The 23,123-nt window shown below is 35.3% G+C and overlaps 1 protein-coding gene across 7 annotated transcripts in view; it reads right to left on the bottom strand.

Annotated features, from left to right (window-relative positions):
* KIAA1328 (KIAA1328 ortholog) overlaps positions 1–23,123 on the bottom strand; it is a 525,281-nt gene that overhangs the window by 453,802 nt on the left and 48,356 nt on the right. The gene's annotated exons all lie outside the window — the stretch shown is intronic.

Genomic DNA, 23,123 nt, shown 5'->3' with positions numbered 1-23,123 from the left:
CATCATCAGAAGTTTCTCAAAATTATGAAGTCCTACATTGTAGGACATAGGTTTCCAATCATCAACCAGGAGAGAAATAAATTTCATTCGAAAATGACATGCTTTATTTTCCTAGATTAGAAGAGGAAAGTGTAATCAATATTTTTCTGACTGGGATTTTTCCCACATTTTTATTTAAATTCTGGCTATGAAAAAAAAATTAAATTTCAAAATGTTTAAACCCAATATGTATATGCAACTTTACTTTTTGGGGGGGGAGGGGCACTGAAATACCTCATTTCTCTGCAGTATATAAATAATTGGACTGTGACTGAAACATAAGGAAAGATGGCAATTAATTTATTTTCAGTCCAAGAAGAATTATAAAGGTTACAAAGTAATTTTTCACTATTACTATGTAACCCTAAAATTTCTTTGCATTCAATCCCAGCAAATAGGGACAGCTTAATCATTAAGATGTAGGAAACACACACACACACACACACACACACACACACACACACACACACGTTTAAAAAAAAAAAAAAAGACTAATCTCTATAAGAACAAAAATGGAAATTCTAAGACTATCCTTAATAGGTACAGCATTTTGCTGAATATTGACCTACTTTTTATTACATAAATAGCAATAGTAATGTGATACTATGTCAAAAGAATTCAGTACTGAGTTCTAATTATTGGTAACTACTACAACATATGAGTAACAATTTCATTATGTAAATAAGTAGATATCATTATATAACTAAAATAAGATAGCAAAAGCAAATTAAAGCTACAGAAAATCTATGTTCTTTATAAAATGTGTTCCATTTCTAATCCTTTGCTCCCTTATCTTATTTCCATTCATGTCTCTCAGTCCTTTTTCAAATCTCAAATTAGGAATAATGGACTATGCACATTCTCTGTTCTCACTCAAAGTGTGGTTCCTTGAGAAGTCATATACAACTACTAATTAGATCCATTATATATTTATGTTATCTCAAGTTTCTTTTATTGCAAAAAATAAGAGAATTGTACTAAATGCCCTCACAAATCTCCAGCAGCTAAAAATCTATTTTGATCTAATCTCAACTAAACCCTCACTTATTCAGCTCTTTTTTCAGTTGGTCCTACTCTTCCCCAGAACACTCTAGGGATTACCTCTTCTTTTTTGCTTTTTAAACTTTTTTATTTACTTTTTTTTTTTAAACTCTTCCTGCAAAAAAGCCTGAATCTCTGTAAATAATTCCAAAGCCTACCTATTCTGAAGCAAGCAGCAAAGAACATAGATAGGATTATAAGTGGAACCTTTTGATTTTGTTTAGGCCTTTATTTCTTAAGTTGTTGTGCCACAGTTCTTTTATTGACCTACCTCACTTTCCCTGAATTGTTGTCTAACTGTTGTTCCTAACTGTTCAGCTCAATCCTGCAAAACCACCTCTCCCTCCTAATCATGATGATCCAGATAAGGACAAAGACCTTCTATGTTAGACATTATCAGAATGTCTGGTGCCTCTCCCCATTCTGTAATCCCAGTTTATCAGGATGTCCTGTACTTCTTCCTACCCCCTCAGAATGGGATTGATAGTCCCATTCCTGCTCTCTCAGCACTCTGCCTCGGTCTACCCCTGTAAGCTGAGGCACCTGCATATATATGTCATATAGAACTCACTTTGGTGCTGGATTCTTGGGGACGATAGTCTCATCCAACTCATGGATCCATTTGGTCCCAGTAAATCAATCTCTTTCAAATAAAATATTAAAAACTCTCTAATCTCTAACTTGCCTTAGTTTCTCTAGCATTACAAAGTAAACTTTTTCTTTCAGAGGACTTTTGATTAGTGTCTCACCCCAGGGTCTCTGGTAACTAACTCCACCTTATTGTATCCAATCAAAAAGCCAAATTATGATGTGAGAAGTTTTATTTCCCCAATGAAAAAATCTGCATATACTATATAGATCTTTGCTAATACTTTCTGGGGTGCTTAATCTCTTTTAGCGTTAGTCCACTACTCAATAATGCAATCCCCTTTCCCACTAACCCCCTTTTGGGATTAATTTGCTAAACTTCTCAATTAATTTAGTCCACCAGTCTATGAAGAGTCTGACTTCAACCCCTTAACCTCAGCAGCTCCTAATTCCTTACACCTGCTGTTCCATATATTTTTTCCCCTCAAGTATCTCCTCCTATTCTCTCACTGAAGAGAATTTTGACAAATTTTATTAACAAAACAGAAGACATTTGTCATAAAATGAGCTCATCCCCATTTAATATCTCAAAAGCCTTTGAGTTCAACATATAATCTATCCTCCTTTGTTTCACATTCCTATAAAGAAAACCCTCCTCCTCACTAAAGTCAAGCCCTCTGCATTTTTCTTCTATCCCAGTCTTTGCTACATATCTTAACCATCCAATGACCCCTTCTCCTCTCTAACTTTCAAACTCATCTATCTATTGCTGCTTTACTTGCTACTTATAAACATGTCCAGATCTTGCACATTTTTTAAAAATAATTGCATATAAGCAAAGAGTTTTCAATATTCAACTTTATAAAACCTTGTGTGACAAATTTTTCTCACTCCTTCCCCCCAATAGCAAGTAATCCAATATATATTAAACATTTGCAATTCTTCTATACATATTTCCACATTTATCATGCTGAACAAGAAAAATCACATCAAAAAAGGAAAAAAATGAGAAAGAAAAAAAAAAAGGCAAGTAAACAACAAAGTGAAATTACTATGTTGTAATCCATATTCAGTCCTCTCTCTAGGTCCAGATGGCTCTCTCTACCACATGTCTATTGGAATTGGTCTGAATCCATGTCTTCCACATCTTTAAAAATCTTTCATTAAAGCAGAAAACCAGGGTTGGGAGGTGGGGAGTAGGAAATTTTTACATTGTTTGTCTGACAAAAACTGCATTTCTCAAATATATGTAGAACTGAACCAAATTTATAAAAATAAGAGCTATTCCCCAATTGATAAATTTATATCAAAAGATATAAACAAGCAATGCTCTGAAGAAATCAAAAGTTATCTATGGTTATGCCAAAAAAAAAAAAAAAAAAAAAAAAGACCTATTGTTTAGAGAAATGCAAATTAAAACAGCTCTTAGGCATCACCTTTTACTTATCAGATTAACTAAACTGACAAAAAAGGAAAAGAAAAATGTTGTAAAGGATGTAAAAAAACAGGGACATGATAGCACGGTTCATAGTTTTGTGAACTGGTCCAACCATTCTGGAGCTGTGCCCAAAGGAATATAAAACTGCAAATATTTTGATTCAGTAACACTATTAGATCTATATTTCAAAGAGATCAAAGAAAAAAGACCTATACAAACCTGTATGCATATAGACACACACATACACACACACACACACACACACACACACACACACACACACACACACATCCACTCTGTTAGTGATTAAAAAAAAATTGGAAATTAAGGAGATGCCCATCAAACTGGAGAACAGCTGAATAAATTGGAGTATATGATTATAAGAGAGTACTACTATGATTTAAGAAAGTAAGATGGTTTCAGAAAAACTGAGAAATCTTCTATGAAACACTAAAACATAGTGAAAAATGAGCAGAACATAGTCATCAAAGATAGCAATTGCAATATTTTAAAGATCAACTGTCAAAGACTTAGTTACCCTGTTCAATACAATGATCTAATTCCAAAAGACTTTGAGTGAACAATGCTATCTATCCAAGTTCAGAAAAAGATGAAATTTTAAGTATAAATGTAAGTACAATTTTTTCCACTTTCTTTTTCTTGTTTTTGCCTATTTGTGTGTGTGTGGGGGGGGGCGCAACATGGCTAATTTGGAATATATTTTGTATACTATTTAACTGAGTTCAACTGAGTTTGTTGAGGTTGGGAAAGGGACCCCAAAAGTTTAGGATCATAGACAGTGTAGTGAGTGGATGACCATCAGTTGGAAAATGGTTGAATAAGTTATGGTATATGAATGTTGTGGAATATTATTGTTCTATAAGAAATGAATAGGAGGATAATTTTGGAGAGGCCTGGAGAGACCTACATGAACTGATGCTAAGTGAAATGAGCGGAACCAGGAGATCATTGTACACAGCAACAATAATATTATATGATCATCAATTCTGATGAACACCTTTCCAACAATGAGATGACTGATGCCAGTTTCAATGATCTTGTGACGAAGTGAGCCATCTGCATCCAGAGAGAGGTCTGTGGGAACTGAATGTGGATCACAACAAAACATTCCCATTCTTTTTGTTATATGCTTGCATTTTGTTTTCTTAATCATTTACTTTCTGAAACACAAACCTATGCAAGGGTCAATGTTGTCTAATTATCCATGCATTTGTTTTGAAAATAAAGTTTTAAAAAGAAAAAAAAAAAAGAATTTGCAAATTTTAACCCATTTCCTAGTGAAGAGGCAAAGTTTTATTGTAATTATTAACACCATTATGAACAGATTAAGTTCCAAAAGAAATTAGCAAAGAAACAGAAGCAAGGAGCACATTTATGTCTGATATGCTAATTCTATGGTCTATAGGTAGGGCCAGAGAGCAGTCTCCAAAATTTGGTTCTCACTGACCAAATTATCAGTCAGCAATGAATTGAGGAGTGTGGGAAATCCCTGAAGCAGACACCAAAGCCAGAAGATTTAGGATTACTGACTTATTGTTAGAACAGAAGCCCCCCTAAAACCAGGGGACTACAAAAATCATTACTATATTGCATCAATATTTACTTGCCTTTTCAATATATGCTATTGAAAAACCATAGGCCTTCATTTCCAAAATATATAGAATATATATATATATATATATATATATATAATTATGTACCCAAACTTTTGCTAATTCCTAATCAGGAAGCACTCCCCTAAGGAAAATAGTGTCTCAGTGAATAAACCTATTTGTTGCCAAAAAAATCCTGCTTGGAGATTGGGACTGCATTTACAAAAACCTGTGATACTGGCTTGGGGACCCCGTTGCTGTTAGGGTATCTCTCACCCCTCAACATTTGGTACGCACTATTGATTCCCCGAAATTTCACATCCTCGACTTCTGGCCAAGATGGCAGCGTGGAGGCAGACAGCTGCTTGAGCTCCTCGTTTTCTCTCAGAACTTACTTCATGACAAGCCTCTGACTTAATGCTTGACCCAGAAAGAAATCCACAAATAATCACCAAGAGAAGACATCCTTGAAAGTCGCCAGAAAAGATCTGTGTTTGCTCGGGGGAAGGTCAATCAGACTGGGCACAGACTGAGGGCAGGCAGTGAGAGCAAGACTGGCAGCTCACACAGCTCAGACCAGAGGGGGAGGGGTGTGATCTCTACCGTTTCTGTGAAAGGGCTTTTGCCCCAGTGTGGATGCTCCGTCTTGGCAGCAAGCTAGGAGCAGCGGAGAGGGTGTAAACACCGGAGGTGAAGATTAAAACCCCAGAAAGCCAGCATCTCTCAGAACCGGGCCACCCCCAACCCCCACCTGGACTGACTCGGTGCGTTCTCGGAGCCTCAGAGCGCAGACTCAGTACAGTCATTGCTGTTCTGTTAGTGGCTCTCTGCTGCCCTACCCCCAGTCTGTAGAGGAAGCCCATTAATACCATCCAGCCCCATCCCCCACAAAACAGACCAATTGTTTCTCTTGTCAGTTTGTTTTCTTTGATTCCTACTCTGACAAAATGAACAAAAAATTCAAAAGGGCTCTAACCATTGACAGCTTCTGTGTGGAGAGGGAGCAGACTTCAAATGCTGAGGAGACTAGAACAGACTGTCCCCAGATGTATCCCCTGGGAGGGATATAAGCTGCTCCTCAATACAAAAGAACCTCATAGAGGAAATCAAAAAGGCTCTCACAAGAGAGCTGGAAGAGAAATGGGAAAATGAAAGGGAAGCTTGGCAAGAGAGCCTGGAGAAGTTATCCCATGCATTCAAAGACAGAGTGGATAAAGAAATCAAATCATTGAGAAACAAGATTAGTGAGCTGGAAAAGGTAAACAACTCCAAGGAAAACAGGATTAGTGAGCTGGAAAAGGTAAACAACTCCAAGGAAAACAGGATTAGTGAGCTGGAAAAAGAAATCAGCTCTCTAAAAAATAAAATGGATAAAATGGAAAAAAATTCCATAGAAGATAAAAACTCAATTGGACAATTACAAAGAGATATAAAAAAAGTGAGTGAAGAAAATACATCATTGAAAATTAGACTGGAACAAGTAGAAATGAATGACTCAAGGAGAAACCAAGAGGTAGTCAAGCAAAACCAGAGAAATGAAACAATTGAAAAGAATGTCAAGTACCTTACCAGAAAGACAACAGACCTGGAAAACAAATCCAGGAAAGACAATTTGAGAATAATCGGACTCCCTGAAAAATGGGAGGAAAAAAAGAGCTTGAACACCATTTTCGAGGAAATTATCAAAGAGAACAGAGGGTAAAATAGACATTGAAAAAATTCATCGATCACCTACTGAAAGGGACCCTAAAATCAAAACGTCAAGAAATATAGTGGCCAAGTTCAAGAACCATCAGACAAAGGAAAGGATATTGGAAGCTGCTAGAAAAAAGCAATTCAGATATGGAGGATCAACAATAAGGATAACCCAGGATCTAGCAGCGTCCACATTAAAAGAACGCAGGGCCTAGAACATGATATTCCGAAAGGCTAAGGAACTTGGTATGCAGCCAAGAATAACTTACCCAGCAAGAATGAGCATCGTTTTCCAGGGAAGAAGATAGACATTTAACGAAATAAATGAATTCCATCTATTTTTGATGAAAAAACCAGACCTACATAAAAGGTTTGATCTTCAAATACAGAACTCAAGAGATTTCTAAAAAGGTAAAAAGAAATCTTGAGAACTATACTTCTGTCAAAAAAATATATAAAGGACATATGTACAATTTGTCTTAGAAACTAGAGGTGGAAAGGAGATTATATCATAAAAAAGTATAAAGTGGTGGTACTACATCTCATGAAGAGGCAAAGGTAACCTATTATATCTGAGAGAAAGAAAGAAGGGAGATGAACATAGCGTGTATCAATAGACATATTCGATTTATGGTGAAACTTCTTCCACTTCATTGAAAAGTGAAAGGGAAGGAGTAAGCTAAGGGGAAGGGAATACAGTAATTTCTAGGAAAAGGGGTAAAATAAGGGGAGGATCTTTAAGGTGGGGGAGGGATCCTAAAAAGGGAGGGCTGTGAAAAGCAAGTGGTGTTCACCAGTTTAATACTGGATAGGAGGGTAAAAGGAAGGAAAGGGGAAAAGCATAAGCAGGGGTTAATAGGATGGCAAGCAATATAGAATTAGTCCTTCTAACCATAAATGTGAATGGGGCAAACTGCCTCATAAAGAGGAAGCAGTTAGCAGACTGGATTAAAAGTCAGAATCCTACTATATGTTGTTTACAGGAAACACACCTGAAACAGGGTGAGACATTCAAACTAAAAGTAAAAGGGTGGAGCAGAATCTATTATGCTTCAGGCAAAACCAAAAAAGCAGGAGTAGCCATCCTCACCTCAGATCAAGCAAAAACAAAAATTGATCTAATTAAAAGAGATAAGGAAGGGCATTATATCCTGCTAAAGGGCAGCATCAATAATGAAGCAGTATCAATATTAAACATATATGCACCAAGTGGTGCAGCATCTAAATTCTTAAAAGAGAAATTAAGAGAGCTGCAAGAGGAAATAGATAGCAAAACTATAATAGCGGGAGATCTCAACCTTGCACTCTCAGAATTAGATAAATCAAACCACAAAATAAATAAGAAAGAAGTCAAAGAGGTAAATAGAATACTAGAAAAGTTTGATATGATAGATCTTTGGCGAAAGCTAAATGGAGACAGAAAGGAATATACTTTCTTCTCAGCAGTTCATGGAACCTATACAAAAATTGATCATATACTAGGGCATAAAAACCTCAAAATCAAATGCAGTAAGGCAGAAATAGTACATGCATCCTTTTCAGATCATAATGCAATCAAAATAACATTTAATAAAAAGCCAGGGGAAAATAGACCAAAAAATAATTGGAAACTAAATAATCTTATACTAAAGAATGGTTGGGTAAAACAGCAAATCATAGACATAATAACTTCACCCAAGAAAATGACAATAATGAGACATCATACCAAAATGTGTGGGATACAGCCAAAGCAGTAATAAGGGGAAGTTTTATATCTCTACAGGCCTACTTGCATAAAATAGAGAAAGAGAGGGCCAACGAATTGGGCTTACAACTAAAATTGCTAGAAAAGGAACAAATTAAAAACCCCCAGACAAACACAAAACTGGAAATTCTAAAAATAAAAGGTGAGATTAATAAAATTGAAAGTAAAAAAACTATTGAATTAATTAATAAAACTAAGAGTTGGTTTTATGAAAAAACCAACAAAATAGACAAACCCTTAGTAAACCTGATTAAAAAAAGGAAAGAGAAAAAGCAAATTGATAGTCTTGAAAATGAAAAGGGTGAACTCACCACTAATGAAGAGGAAATTAGAACAATAGTTAGGAGCTACTTTGCTCAACTTTATGCCGATAAATTTGATAACTTAAATGAAATGGAAGAATACCTTCAAAAATATAGCTTGCCCAGATTAACAGAGGAAGAATTAAGTAGTCTAAATAGTCCCATCTCAGAAAAAGAAATAAACCAAGCTATTAACCAACTTCCTAAGAAAAAGTGCCCAGGACCAGATGGATTTACAGGTGAATTCTACCAAACATTTAAAGAACAATTAACTCCAATGCTATATAAACTATTTGAAAAAATAGGGATTGAAGGAGTCCTACCAAATTCCTTCTATGACACAGACATGGTACTGATACCTAAACCAGGTAGATCGAAAACTGAGAAAGAAAACTATAGACCAATTTCCTTAATGAATATTGATGCTAAAATCTTAAATAAGATATTAGCAAATAGACTTCAGAAAATCATCCCCAGGATAATACACTATGACCAAGTGGGATTTATACCAGGAATGCAGGGCTGGTTTAATATTAGGAAAACTATTAGTATAATTGACCATATTAATAATCAAATTAATAAAAACCATATGATCATCTCAATAGATGCAGAAAATCCATTTGATAAAATCCAACATCCATTCCTACTAAAAACGCTTGAGAGTACAGGAATAAATGGACTATTCCTTAAAATAATAAGGAGCATATATTTAAAACCTTCAGTAAACATCATATGTAATGGTAATAAACTAGAACCTTTCCCTGTAAGATCAGGAGTGAAACAAGGTTGCCCACTATCACCATTACTTTTCAATATAGTACTAGAAACTCTAGCCTCGGCAATAAGAGCAGAGAAAGAGATTCAAGGAATTAGAGTAGGAAATGAAGAAATCAAATTGTCACTTTTTGCAGATGACATGATGGTATACTTAGAGAACCCCAAAGACTCTGCTAAAAAGCTATTAGAAATAATTCAGAATTTTAGCAAAGTCGCAGGATACAAAATAAATCCACATAAATCCTCAGCATTTTTATACATTACCAACACAATTCAACAGCAAGAGATACAAAGAGAAATTCCATTCAAAATAACGGTCGATAGTATAAAATATTTGGGAATATATCTACCAAAGGAGAGTCAGGAATTATATGAGCAAAATTACAAAACACTTGCCACAAAAATAAAGTCAGATTTAAATAATTGGAAAGACATTCAGTGCTCTTGGATAGGCCGAGCGAATATAATAAAGATGACAATACTCCCCAAACTAATCTATTTATTTAGTGCTATACCAATCAGACTCCCAAGAAACTATTTTAATGACCTAGAAAAAATAACAATAAAATTCATATGGAAGAATAAAAGGTCGAGAATTGCAAGGGAACTAATGAAAAAAAAGTCAGAGGAAGGTGGTCTATGTGTACCTGATTTAAAGCTATATTATAAAGCAACAGTCACCAAAACCATTTGGTATTGGCTAAAAAATAGACTAGTTGATCAGTGGCATAGGTTAGGTTCACAGGGCAAGATAGTGAATAAAAATAGCAATCTAATCTTTGACAAACCCAAAGATCCCAAATTTTGGGATAAGAATTCATTATTTGACAAAAACTGCTGGGAAAACCGGAAATTAGTATGGCAGAAACTAAGCATGGACCCACATTTAACACCACATACTAAGATTAGATCAAAATGGGTCCAAGATTTAGGCATAAAGAATGAAATCATAAATAAATTGGAGGAACATGGGATGGTTTACCTCTCAGACTTGTGGAGGAGGAAGGAGTTTGAGTCCAAGGGAGAACTAGAGACCATTATTGATCACAAAATAGAACATTTTGATTACACCAAATTAAAAAGTTTCTGCACAAACAAAACTAATGCAAACAAGATTAGAAGGGAAGTAACAAATTGGGAAAACATTTTTACAGTTAAAGGTTCTGATAAAGGCCTCATCTCCAAAATATACAGAGAATTGACTTTAATTTATAAGAAATCAAGCCATTCTCCAATTGATAAATGGTCAAAGGATATGAACAGACAATTTTCAGATGATGAAATTAAAACTATTTCCACTCATATGAAAGTGTGTTCCAAATCACTATTGATCAGAGAAATGCAAATTAAGACAACTCTGAGGTATCATTACACACCTATCAGATTGGCTAAGATGACAGGAACAAATAACGATGAATGTTGGAGGGGCTGTGGGCAAACTGGGACACTGATGCATTGTTGGTGGAGTTGTGAAAGAATCCAACCATTCTGGAGAGCAATCTGGAATTATGCCCAAAAAGTTATCAAAATGTGCATACCCTTTGACCCAGCCATACTACTACTGGGCTTATACCCCAAGGAACTACTAAAGAAGGGAAAGGGACCTGTATGTGCCAAAATGTTTGTGGCAGCCCTTTTCATAGTGGCTAGAAGCTGGAAGATGAATGGATGTCCATCAACTGGAGAATGGTTGGGTAAACTATGGTATATGAATGTTATGGAATATTATTGTTCTATAAGAAATGACCAACAGGAGAAATACAGAGACGCTTGGAGAGACTTACATCAACTGATGCTGAGTGAAACGAGCAGAACCAGAAGATCATTATACACTTCAACAATGATACTGTACGAGGATGTATGCTGATGGAAGTGGATTTCTTCAACATAGAGAAGAGCTAATCCAATTCCAATGATTAATGATGGACAGAACCAGCTACATCCAGAAAAGGAACACTGGGAAATGAATGTAAACTGTTATTTTTACCTTCTGAATCCAATTCTTCCTGTGCAACAAAAAATTCAGTTCTACACACATATATTGTATCTAGAATATACTGTAATATATTTAACATATATAAGACTGCTTGCCATCTGGGGGAGGGGGTTGGGGGAGGAAGGGAAAAAAATCTGAATAGAAGTAAGTGCAAGGGATAATGTTGTAAAAAATTACCCATGCATATGTACTGTCAAAAAAATGTTATAATTATAAAATTAAAATTAAAAAAAAAATTTTAAAAAAAACTTTAAAAAAAAAAAAAAAAAAAAGAAATTTCACATCCTCCTGGCTGAAGTAACACTCCTCTTGCCTCAGTTGTCTCTCTTCTATAGCTAAGTACACCCAAACACCCATGAAGATTTGGGCTGTCAGGAGCTTTACACTTAGCAGACTTCCTTGACTAGGGACACAGACTCAGAATTCCTGCTTCTTTAGCAGAAGTACCCTTAGCCAGGGAATTTATGTTACCTCTCTCCCTCTCAGGGATGCCAGGGAGGATTGGGTGCTATAGAATCTGGAAGATCTAAGATTTGTTGCCAAAAAAAAAAAAAAAAAAGGTTTATTCACTGAGCAACTATTTCCTCAGGGAGCTCCTGATTAGGAATTAGCAAAAGTTTGGGTAAAGAATCTTGACTTTTATCCAACCTTCTACTGTTGGGGCTGGGGAGAGATTACAGGCTAATTTTCAAATCAATAAAGGGTGGTGATTGTTTCTCAGACCAAAGTAATTCCCAGATTATTTGGAGGTGGGAGATTCCCATGGGAATCAGGTAAGAGGGTGGGGGTCATTTTTAGGAATTTCCCTAGGCCCACCCTCCACAAAGATCAGGGGACAAAGTTCTATTACATCATTGTCACTTCCTAAAAGAAACACCAAAATGAAAACTTCCAAAAACATCATAGCCAAAAGCCAAAGGTTTTAAGAAAAATCCCAAAGGCAACTAAAACTAAAGAATTCAAGTACCAAGGTATCATAGTCAAGATCACATTATATTTGACAATTATCACCAAAAAGAAGAGGACTGGAATATAATAATTCTGCTATAATGAAACATGTGTGTTCCTAAAAATTGTGCAAAAATATCACTAAAAAGTAGCTTATGGGGAAAATGAGATTAGGAAAACAATACCTGAAAATTTTATCAGTGCCACATTTAAAAAAAAAAAAAAAAAAGGAACCTAACAAAAACACTGCAGCTTAATATATATTAAATGGTTTTGATGAGGTCTAGAATTGGGGTACCTAAATGAAATTAGGTTTAATTGAGGTCTAGTGGCAGGTTCGGGGTACAGGGAGTCAAACAAAGCTCCCCTGCAATCCCTTTGGATTTGGCACAAGGATACAGAGTTAAATGAGGTCTAATGGCAGCACAAGAGTCCCCTGTAAAGGAATTTATAGACCCGAAAACCTAGATTAATAAAAGACATATTATTATTATTTATTATGGGGTTTGTAATTAAAATTAAAGTCTAGTTAGTAAAAGTTGAAAGTAGAGATAAGAAGGCATCAGAAACAGGATTCCAGTGGGCAGAGATCCTTGGTATGCCAGGCGTAAGGCTGCCATGTTTGGAACCTCTACAAAGAGAGGACTCCAGCTTGACTCTTTTATGAGAGATTTAGCTAAAGGGGCCCGTGGGTAAAGTCCCAAGTTGGCTCCTCTCTGGGTGAGGTGAGGTCAAGAATTTGCTTGATGAGGGTTGGGAGAGCCCGGATATCTCCTATTGGAATTCAAAGGGGTGCTTTTGACCAGGATTTGTGAATCAAAGGTCCTAGCTTCTTGAATTGATAATGCATCAGCTAGGAGTGGTTGGGAATCAGAAAAGGAATAAATCAATCTGAAAGGACTAGTTTCTTAAAGGGACCACAACCCACATCAGTTTAAAATATATAAATATTACAATAAATAAGGGTAAGCACATACAGCCTTAGGCTGCTACTTAACTTGAACTTCAGTTCCCTCAGGGTCAGGTTAACAAAGTCTTCCTGAAACTGAAACTTTCTTCTGAAAGTGGACATTGGAAAGGTTACAGTTTATGCATCATTGTGAAGCAATAAAGTTTTCTGCATTTTCACTGTTTCTTGTGATAGAAATCACACACAAAACAACCAAAATTCATGCGATATTCAAAATGTTCCCTAATATATCACTCATGGTAGAAGATACTCACATTTTTTAAATCAACATTACAACAGAAATTACTGTGTACCAAATGGCAAAAGATGTAGGCCTACCAGCACAGATAAATTACTTAGGAATAACTGAGTATAATCTTACAGGAGAAATGAAATACAGGGCTCCTAAGCATCCTCATAAAAGGAACAGAGGTCAGCAGAAATTGTGAAATGTAAACAGAAGAAGCAAGAGAAACATACAGGCATGTGAAGATATTGTTTATCTTATTATTTTATGTCCTACTATATTGTTTACTATGTCATTATATTTTTAAAACTATAAAACAATATATAATATATGAAGATGAAGGAATTAGAAGAGATTATACTTAGATGGAAACTTTTTTCAAATGAGGGGTGATAGGAAACGTGTCTTCAGTGAACTTTCATATCTTTGGGGTAAGAGAATGAGTTAAATAAAATAGAAAGTATACAAGTAGTTCTTGTGCTTCAGTGATCCAAAACGAAATAAAAGTAATATATTAAGGAATAAAAGGTGAGTAGACAGGTAACTTACTACCTTGCAAAATCAGAATATAAAAAAAGAAGAGTATTTTTTAAAAATCAAGGAAGGAAGGAATGAGACAAAAGGGAAGTATTTAAATGTTATTTTTCGTCATAATCAGTTAAAGTTGTATTGAATACACACACACACACACACACAATATTGTAAAAAACATGACTATCGCATTCTGCATATTGGGTCTATCATCTTGCTATTCAGACAGAATTGGGATGCTTCTTCATTGATACTCTATAATTATAACTGGCAATTTCATTGATTTGCAGTGTTATTGTATAAAATACTCTGCTTCTTCATACTGCATCAATTCATACAAATCATCTCAGCTTTTTCTTAAACCATGGTATTCAACATTTATTACAGGACTTTCATAAAGATTCAATAAGCCTTTCCCAGTCAGTAATCATACACTGACTTTCCAATTCTTTGTCACTATAAAACTGCACCTATAAATATTTTTGGACTTGTGGGCCCTTTTTTCTTTTTTATCTCTCTCTTTAGGATATAATCTTGGCAAAACTATCAAATTTTAGTAAATTTCTAGACCTCATTCTAAAACTGCTGTGCAGAATGGATACTTCACAGTTCTACCAAATTAATGTGCCTTTTTCCTACACTTTCTAGACATGTTCTTTTGTTTTTTGTGTTTGACAAAAACATTTTTATTTTGTTTGTTTCTACTAGTAAAGGATGGAAAAGACAGGGAAAAGTAAAATTAAGGTCTGCTCTAAAGGAAATGAGAAAAAAGAAATGCTAGAAAGAATCGCAAAGAAATAATACAACTTTGAAAGTTATACATTGAATTTATCATATACTTCCAAAGAAAATCAAGCTCTACATAAATTTAATTTGTAGTTTCATTTACAATCCTTTTCTGTTTTCTAATACACATGCAGAAATGCTCATCTTAGTTGCTATTTAAGTTCAGAACAACAACAACAACAAATTTAAATTTAAAAAGGAAAAGAAAATTATAGAATAAACCAGTTAAAGAGATGGGAGGCAAATATTTAGAAAAAGAAGCAATCATTACAAAGACCAAAGGGGGGAAAAAATGTTATGGAAGACTAAACTCATTTTATTTTCAACAAAATTACTTAATAAGGAGATGAAAGAAATGTTCTAAATATAATTTACTTTGATTTTAACAAAGCTTCTGATGAAATATTTCATACTATTCTCATGATAAAGAGGTAAAAGATATAGGTTAAATGAAAATACAAACAGATGGATTCAGAACAGGTTAGATGGTTGGACTTAGAGTAATTGTTAATGGTTCAATACCGACATGGAAGATTTCCAGTAGAGAATCTGACGGATCTGTGCTTGTCCTTGAGTTGTTTAATCTTATTACTGATGATTTGGATAAAAACATGCTCCTTAAATCTCAGAAGACCAAAAAAAAAAAAAAAAAAAAAAAATTTGGGAGGAATACCCAAACACACTGAATAGAAATTGGAATCCAAAGTGATCTTGACAGGCTAAAAGCACTGGACTGAATGATGAAATTCCTTAGAGATAACTTTAAAGTCTTGCACTTGGATAGAAAAAAAACAAATTCACAAGTATAACATGAATATGGGAGAGGCATAATTAGACAGCAGTTGTTCTTAAACTTCTGGAGGTTTGCGTTAACTGGATTAAAATTAATTTAGCCTGCAGAGAGAGAGATGATAGCCCTATTTCATTCACTGTGCTTGTCAGACTTCATGTACTGTAATTATATTCAGTTCTATACAGTAGGATATTCATACCCTAGTTTAAAAAAAAGACTCAATCAACCAAATATTTATTAAATTCTTAATATGTGCTTCACCCTGTACTAGATATCAGGGATAAAAATATAATGAAAGAAACAATGTCTACTCCTAATAAGGGAGACAACAATTAAATATGAACACAAGTACATATAATGAATGAATATAATGAGAATAAATACAAAATAGAAGGTAGTATGGGAAAATGACGTAACTAAGTTATAAAGTACTCAAGAGAAGACTACTAGGATAGAAAAGGATCTCTAGTCTATGCTATATGAGAATTCATTAAAGGAATTAAGCCTGTTTAAATTTATAGAAGAATTAATTCAAGGGATTCATGACAACTACCAATTAGTATTTGAAGAGCTACCACATAGAGAAAAGTATAAACTTGTTCTGTCTAGCCTGAGAAGGCAGAACTAAGAACAAGTGGTGAAAATTGCAGAGAAAAATTTTAGGTTGGTAACAGGGAAAACTTCCTAACAATTGGAGCTATCCCAAAATTGTCTCAAGAAATAGTAGAGGTCTTTAAACAGAATGAATTTTTTGACATATGTGTAATGTCCAGGCTAGCTTTATGGAGGGCCTTGGGACCAGCCTTGGTCTCAGCAAAATAAACACGACGAGAATAATCAGAGATAAAGCCCAAAGTCTGTATTGTCTCTTACACAGTCTATCATAGTCTGACCCAGTCTGCCAGTCTCAACCAGTCTCCTTCTGTGAGTCTGACTTTATCCCCAGTTTAAATACCCTATTACAATTACATCATTACAAGCAAAATAACTAACAACCCAAAAAAAGGAAAATCCTCATAGAATGTAAGAAATTTAATGCTATGGATACTATTGTATGGACTTATTGTTTTATATGAATATAAACTGCTTTCTTAAAAGGAGTAAAATGTCATTAAGTCACACGGTTTGGTAAACAGGGTACTTATTAAATGGCAAAAGATATATAGCACACTACTTTTTTCTTTTTCTTTTTTTTTTTCTTTTCTTTTCTTTTTTTTTTTTTTTGCTGAGGCAGTTAGGGTTAAGTGACTTGCCCAGGGTCACACAGCTAGGAAGCATTAAGTGTCTGAGGCCAGATTCAGGGCTGGTGCTCTATGCACTGCACCACCTAGCTGCCCCTCAGTATTTCAACAGATCTAGGATCTATCTCACTAATGAGAGTAGTATGCAAATAATAACCCAACAAAGTAAAGGTAGATAAACAACAAAGAAAAAAAAAATTATTCTGTTCTAACACCTTCCAAAGATAAATTTATGGACAAATACAAATCACTTTTTTTTTTTCTTTTTTCAGTTTTTTTTGGGCATGTTGTTTCTTCAAGTTTCACAAATGGGAGGTGATAACTAATTGTGGTGGGTACACATTTCTATTTGATGAGAAAACTCATTATTAGAAAAGTGATACAAGTACATAAAGTACTGGACTTAGAATCAGGAAGGCATGAATTTGAAAAATGCCTCAGCCACTAACTGTGTGACCTTGAATAAGTCTCTCAAATTCAGTTTCCTCATGGGTAAAATAGGGCAAGACTTTTTTTTTTTTTTTTTTTTTTTTTTTTTAAATTTTTATTTTATTTTATAATTATAACATTTTTTGACAGTACATATGCATGGGTAATTTTTTACAACATTATCCCTTGCACTTACTTCTATTCAGATTTTTTCCCTTCCTCCCGCAACCCCCTCCCCCAGATGGCAAGCAGTCTTATATATGTTGAATATATTACAGTATATTCTAGATACAATATATGTGTGTAGAACCGAATTTTTTTGTTGCACAGGAAGAATTGGATTCAGAAGGTAAAAATAACAGTTTACATTCATTTCCCAGTGTTCCTTTTTTGGATGTAGCTGGTTCTGTCCATCATTAATCAATTGGAATTGGATTAGCTCTTCTCTATGTTGAAGAAATCCACTTCCATCAGCATATATCCTCATACAGTATCATTGTTGAAGTGTATAAAGATCTGGTTCTGCTCGTTTCACTCAGCATCAGTTGATGTAAGTCTCTCCAAGCCTCTCTGTATTTCTCCTGTTGGTCATTTCTTATAGAACAATAATATTCCATAACATTCATATACCATAGTTTACCCAACCATTCTCCAATTGATGGACATCCATTCATTTTCCAGCTTCTAGCCACTATGAAAAGGGCTGCCACAAACATTTTGGCACATACAGGACCCTTTCCCTTCTCTAGTAGTTCCTTGGGGTATAAGCCCAGTAGTAGTATGGCTGGGTCATAGGGTATGCACATTTTGATAACTTTTTGGGCATAATTCCAGATTGCTCTCCAGAATGGTTGGATTCTTTCACAACTCCACCAACAATGCATCAGTGTCCCAGTTTTCCCACATCCCCTCCAACATTCATCGTTATTTGTTCCTGTCATCTTAGCCAATCTGACAGGTGTGTAATGATACCTCAGAGTTGTCTTAATTTGCATTTCTCTGATCAATAGTGATTTGGAACACTCTTTCATATGAGTGGAAATAGTTTTAATTTCATCATCTGAAAATTGTCTGTTCATATCCTTTGACCATTTATCAATTGGAGAATGGCTTGATTTCTTATAAATTAAAGTCAATTCTCTGTATATTTTGGAGATGAGGCCTTTATCAGAACCTTTAACTGTAAAAATTTTTTCCCAATTTGTTACTTCCCTTCTAATCTTGTTTGCATTAGTTTTGTTTGTGCAGAAACTTTTTAATTTGGTGTAATCAAAATGTTCTATTTTGTGATCAATAATGGTCTCTAGTTCTCCCTTGGACACAAACTCCTTCCTCCTCCACAAGTCTGAGAGATAAACCATCCCATGTTCCTCCAATTTATTTATGATTTCGTTCTTTATGCCTAAATCTTGGACCCATTTTGATCTAATCTTAGTATGTGGTGTTAAATGTGGGTCCATGCCTAGTTTCTGTAGGGCAAGACACTTAACCCTATCTGCCTCAGGGGGGAAAAAAAATGAGCTAGGGTTGTGAGGTATCTCAAAAGAGTTTGTAGGCTTAAACCATCTCCAAAACAAGAGTCCTAAAGATTGTCATCCTTTTGGCAGCATGTTAAGTTCCAAAGGAGGGTTTAGCAATTGGCAAGGTAAAAGAAATCATAGGCAGGCAAAATTCCCAGAGAATTTGCTACCTGTAGGTTCTTTTATAGGAGAAAAATCACCTCAGGGATTAACATCTATAACTTCGACTTCTGATTGGATACTGTAAACAGGGATCAGGATAATTTTGTCAATACAAGAAATTCACAGGTAATTCAACAAGAACTCACAGAAACAAAGGTCATTTAAGGACAAGATAATCAATGGCCCTCTTTGCTTGCCTCAGGAAGCAGCTTTGGGAATTCAACTAGGGCCCAGGACTACAAAGTCCCATTTAAATTCCACTTAAATTCAAGAAAAGCCTTCTTCAGGTCAATGCTCCTCCCTGTATTCCATCTAGCTACCACTGTCTTTTTGCAAAGGGTCTTATTCACCCCAGCAGTACCATTTGATGAGCCCTTTAGGTGGGGCCTTCTGTTAGGATACCAAAAGAAGGGGCAAACCAGAACAGGTCAGAAAATGGAGTAGACCAAAGCTTCAGTGTAATCAATAGTGGAGACAAAATAAAAAGAATAGAAAAGAAAAAAGAAAAAAAGAAAAATTAAAGTGGGATGTGGTCCCTTTAAGAAACTATCCCTTTCTGATTCCCAATCCCTCCTGGTTGATGCATTATCAATTCAGGAAGCTAGGACCTTTGATTCACAAATCCTGGTCAAAAGCACCCCAATAGGAGATCCTGAATTGTCCCAGCCCCAACCAGACCTGAACCAACTTGGGACTCCACCCACAGGCCCCCTCTTTAGCTAAATCTCTCATTATAAAAAGAACCAAACTAAAATCCTCTCTTTGCAGAGGTTCCAAACATGTTAACCCTGTGTTTGGCATGCAAAGGGTCTCTGCCCACTGGAATACTGTTTCCAGTGCTATCTTCTCTTTACCCTCACCTATTTCCTTAACTAGGCTTTAACCTTACTTCCAATCTCCATAATAAACCTCTTTTATCAGTCTAGGTTTTCGGGTCTGTAAATTCTTTTACAGAGAACTGCGCCGCCAAAAGGGAGTTCCCCGAAACTCCCTACCCTTGCACCGAATCCAAAGAGGTTACAGGGGAGTGCCATTTGACTCCCTGAACCCCAAACCTGCCACTAGAGCTCATTTAACTCCCTGACCACCAGAAACCCTAATTTCTTTTGGGTTCCCCAAATCTAAACCTCATCAAAATGGGAAAGGGAAAAGGAAAAAAAGAGAAAAAGAAATTTTAAATAATTCTCTTGGTAAAATATTTTATATCCAAAGTCAATTGTAAAAGTTAAAAGCTCTTGCTAGCAAAATCTGCTGAGAAGTATTTAATGTATAAACTTTACTATTTTATAGAAATTTCATGAAACATTTAGGATAACTGTGAACAGCAGACTGCCAATGGGAAGATAACATTGTCTTTTTTAAGAGGAAAAAAAATTTATTAGAAAAATACAGAAAAATTAAGTTATTATCAGTAAAACAGAAAAAAAACTAGTGATTATAAGCTTTTTTCACTTTTTATTTATTTATTTTTGATGAGGAAATTAGGGTTAAGTGACTTGCCCAGAGTTACACAGCTAGGAAGTATTAAGTGTCTGAGGTCACATTTGAACTCAGACTCTCCTGACTTCAGGGCTGGTGCTTTTTTTTTTTTTTTTTTTTTCCCATTTAAAAAAAAAAAAAGTCTTTTAGAAAGAAAACATAATTCTCAGAATCTGAATGTTGATTAAGGGCATCAAAAAACCAAGCAAGAATCTTCCAAATGATTAGCAGAAAGAATCAGAGTGTCTTATGTTTAATCAGTATTTGTTAATTTGGAATGGTTTAAACAAATCTTCGAGAAACTAATAAGGTTTGTCTGGAACCCTGAAGTCATGCACATTATCCAGAAAGTACAGAAGCTAAAACAATATATTAATAGCTTGTGAATAAAATTAAACTGAAAGAAATGAGAAAGGTACCAAATTGTACCTAAAATTTACTATCTTTTTTGTTCTTATATTTATCCTTTTTAATAAGTAGTCATATTTTTATTTGACAAAAGAGAAGTCAATTTATCTCTACCTTAGGCAAATAAATCTCTCATAGAATAAAAACTGTGTGAACTACACAACCAAAACCCAGATATACATATATATCTGCCATCTGGAGAAAACTTATCTAATTGCAATTCAGTTATGAATTAAAAATTATCTTTGGTACTGTTACGCCACAGTTCTTAGTTTCTCTAATTATCCTGACCAGACTCAGTATCTCTGCTTCTTAGTCCTGCAAAAACCTCTCCTCCCTCTTTATCAGAATATTTGATAAGGATAAAAGATATCAGAATGCCTCTTCCCAGCCCAAGCTATTGGAATGTCAGATACTGTCTTATCAAGATGCCTCTCTCCCCAACTCTGGGATTCCTCCCCCCATGCCTCCCCTCACCTTGTCAGAATTGGATTGTTAGAGTCCCCTTCCCACTCTCAGCACCCTGATTCCACTCCTGCCTCAGTCAAACAACCCCCACCCCCAAGCCATGTGTACATGGGTCATGGAGAACTCTCATTGTTTGCTGGATTCTTGGAGACTATAGTCTCATTCAGCCCTGGGACCAAACTGGATTCATCTAGTAAATCTCTCCCATTAAATAAATGATTAAATACTCTCTAATCTCTATCTTGCCTCAGTTTCTCTGGCATTACAATACTAAACTTGCACAAAAGTTTAATCTATAAATTATTTACAAACATCATGGAAACTAATAAAAGTATACAAGAGTAAGAAAGAATGGAGAGAGGGGGAGAGGGACATGGAGGTAAAACAGGACATTTCTAAGTGTTGTAATATTGAGATTGGGAAGGGGACCCCAAAAGTTTGGGGTCACAGACAGGTGTTGTGAGGTGTCTCAAAAGAATCTGCAGCAGGCTTGAATCCATATGCAAGTCAAGGAGCAAAGTTTATTGTAATTGTAATACCATTACAAAATGAACTAAATTTCCAAAAGAAATTAGCAGAGAAACAGGAGTTACATTTATCCAGCTTTCTCATTGACATGCTAATTCTGTGGCTCATAGGTAGGATGGATGAGTGGTCTCCAGAATTTGGTTATCACTGACCATTAGAGTATCTGACAGTCAAGCAATAAATTGAGGAGTGGTCTCCAGAATCAGATTGCCAGAACAGAAGTCCCCCAAGATCAGGGAACCCCAAAACCACCTCTATATTTCCCTAGAAGCTATACCATATCAGTAACATTTTTCTAATTGAGAAAAACTGAGGATGTAGTTATCAGAGAATTTTATTAAAGTTGAAGGGGATAAGAGAATGACCAAGATTTGAACTACGCAAACCTTTACAGAGCAAAATAGGAAGGGAAGAAATGATACTGAGGAAAAAAAGAACAATTTCACAACAGATACATTAGAAAAGAACAAACAATTATGAGTTTGTGTGTGAAAAAAGTTAGAGATTGATAAACTAGACTTATGAGAACATAAGTAGTTCATCTTTCATATTCTGCCTGAGATAGCTGTGAGATCAATGAAATAGCTACTCTAAAGCGAGTAAACTATGTATATTTAGACAAATGAATACAAAACTGAACTGCAAGGGACCTTAGAAGTTATACAGAACCCTCATTTTTACAAATGAGGAAACTGAGGCCCAAAGAAAGCAAACTGCTAAAGATTCAAATTAAGGTTCAATTCCAAATTCAGTATTCTTCCTACTATCATTCTAAACTCTGTAATAAAGTGGATGTGATGAGTCCAGGGTTTCTCCCATTTTCTCACAACTACACTAGTTTCACTAAAAGGCAAAAAATGTTGATCTTAGGATCCAATTGACCTCTGTATATATGGCTGAGACACAAGCTTCCTGGTCATTTAAGGACATAAAAAGTCCCACTCACAAGGAGGTGTGGCCCTTCCAATTTGTATTGGAAGACCACAGTAGTCATCATATTTTGCCCTTCTAACCAGATTCATTTCCATATGGAGAAAAGGAAAACCATATCTATAGACACTAGACAACACTGCATCTGCTCAGTGTGTTAGGATAAAGTGTTCAGTGACTTATTAATAGTTCATTTGACCCCAAAATTAAATCTGAACTAACAGAGCATTGGTGTTAGGCCCACTCCTAAAGGAAGAAGATTTGAAAAGTATCATTTGTTGTAAAAAAAAAAAAAAAAAAAAAAGCATTTGACTGGATTCAAAACACCTGGATTCCTGTTGAGCTCTTCTGTTTGTCACCCTAATGAAAAAGAAGGAATGCGTGGTCTTTTCCAGAGTCTGTTCAAGATCTAGCATTATAGTATTATGCAATAATATACAGATTTTTATTAAAATCACAAGAGGACATAAG

This window comes from Sminthopsis crassicaudata, chromosome 1, assembly GCF_048593235.1.
Source record: "Sminthopsis crassicaudata isolate SCR6 chromosome 1, ASM4859323v1, whole genome shotgun sequence".
NCBI lineage: Eukaryota > Metazoa > Chordata > Mammalia > Dasyuromorphia > Dasyuridae > Sminthopsis > Sminthopsis crassicaudata.
Note: the sequence above shows the minus strand (reverse complement) of the source record. Positions and strands in the feature narration are given on the sequence as shown.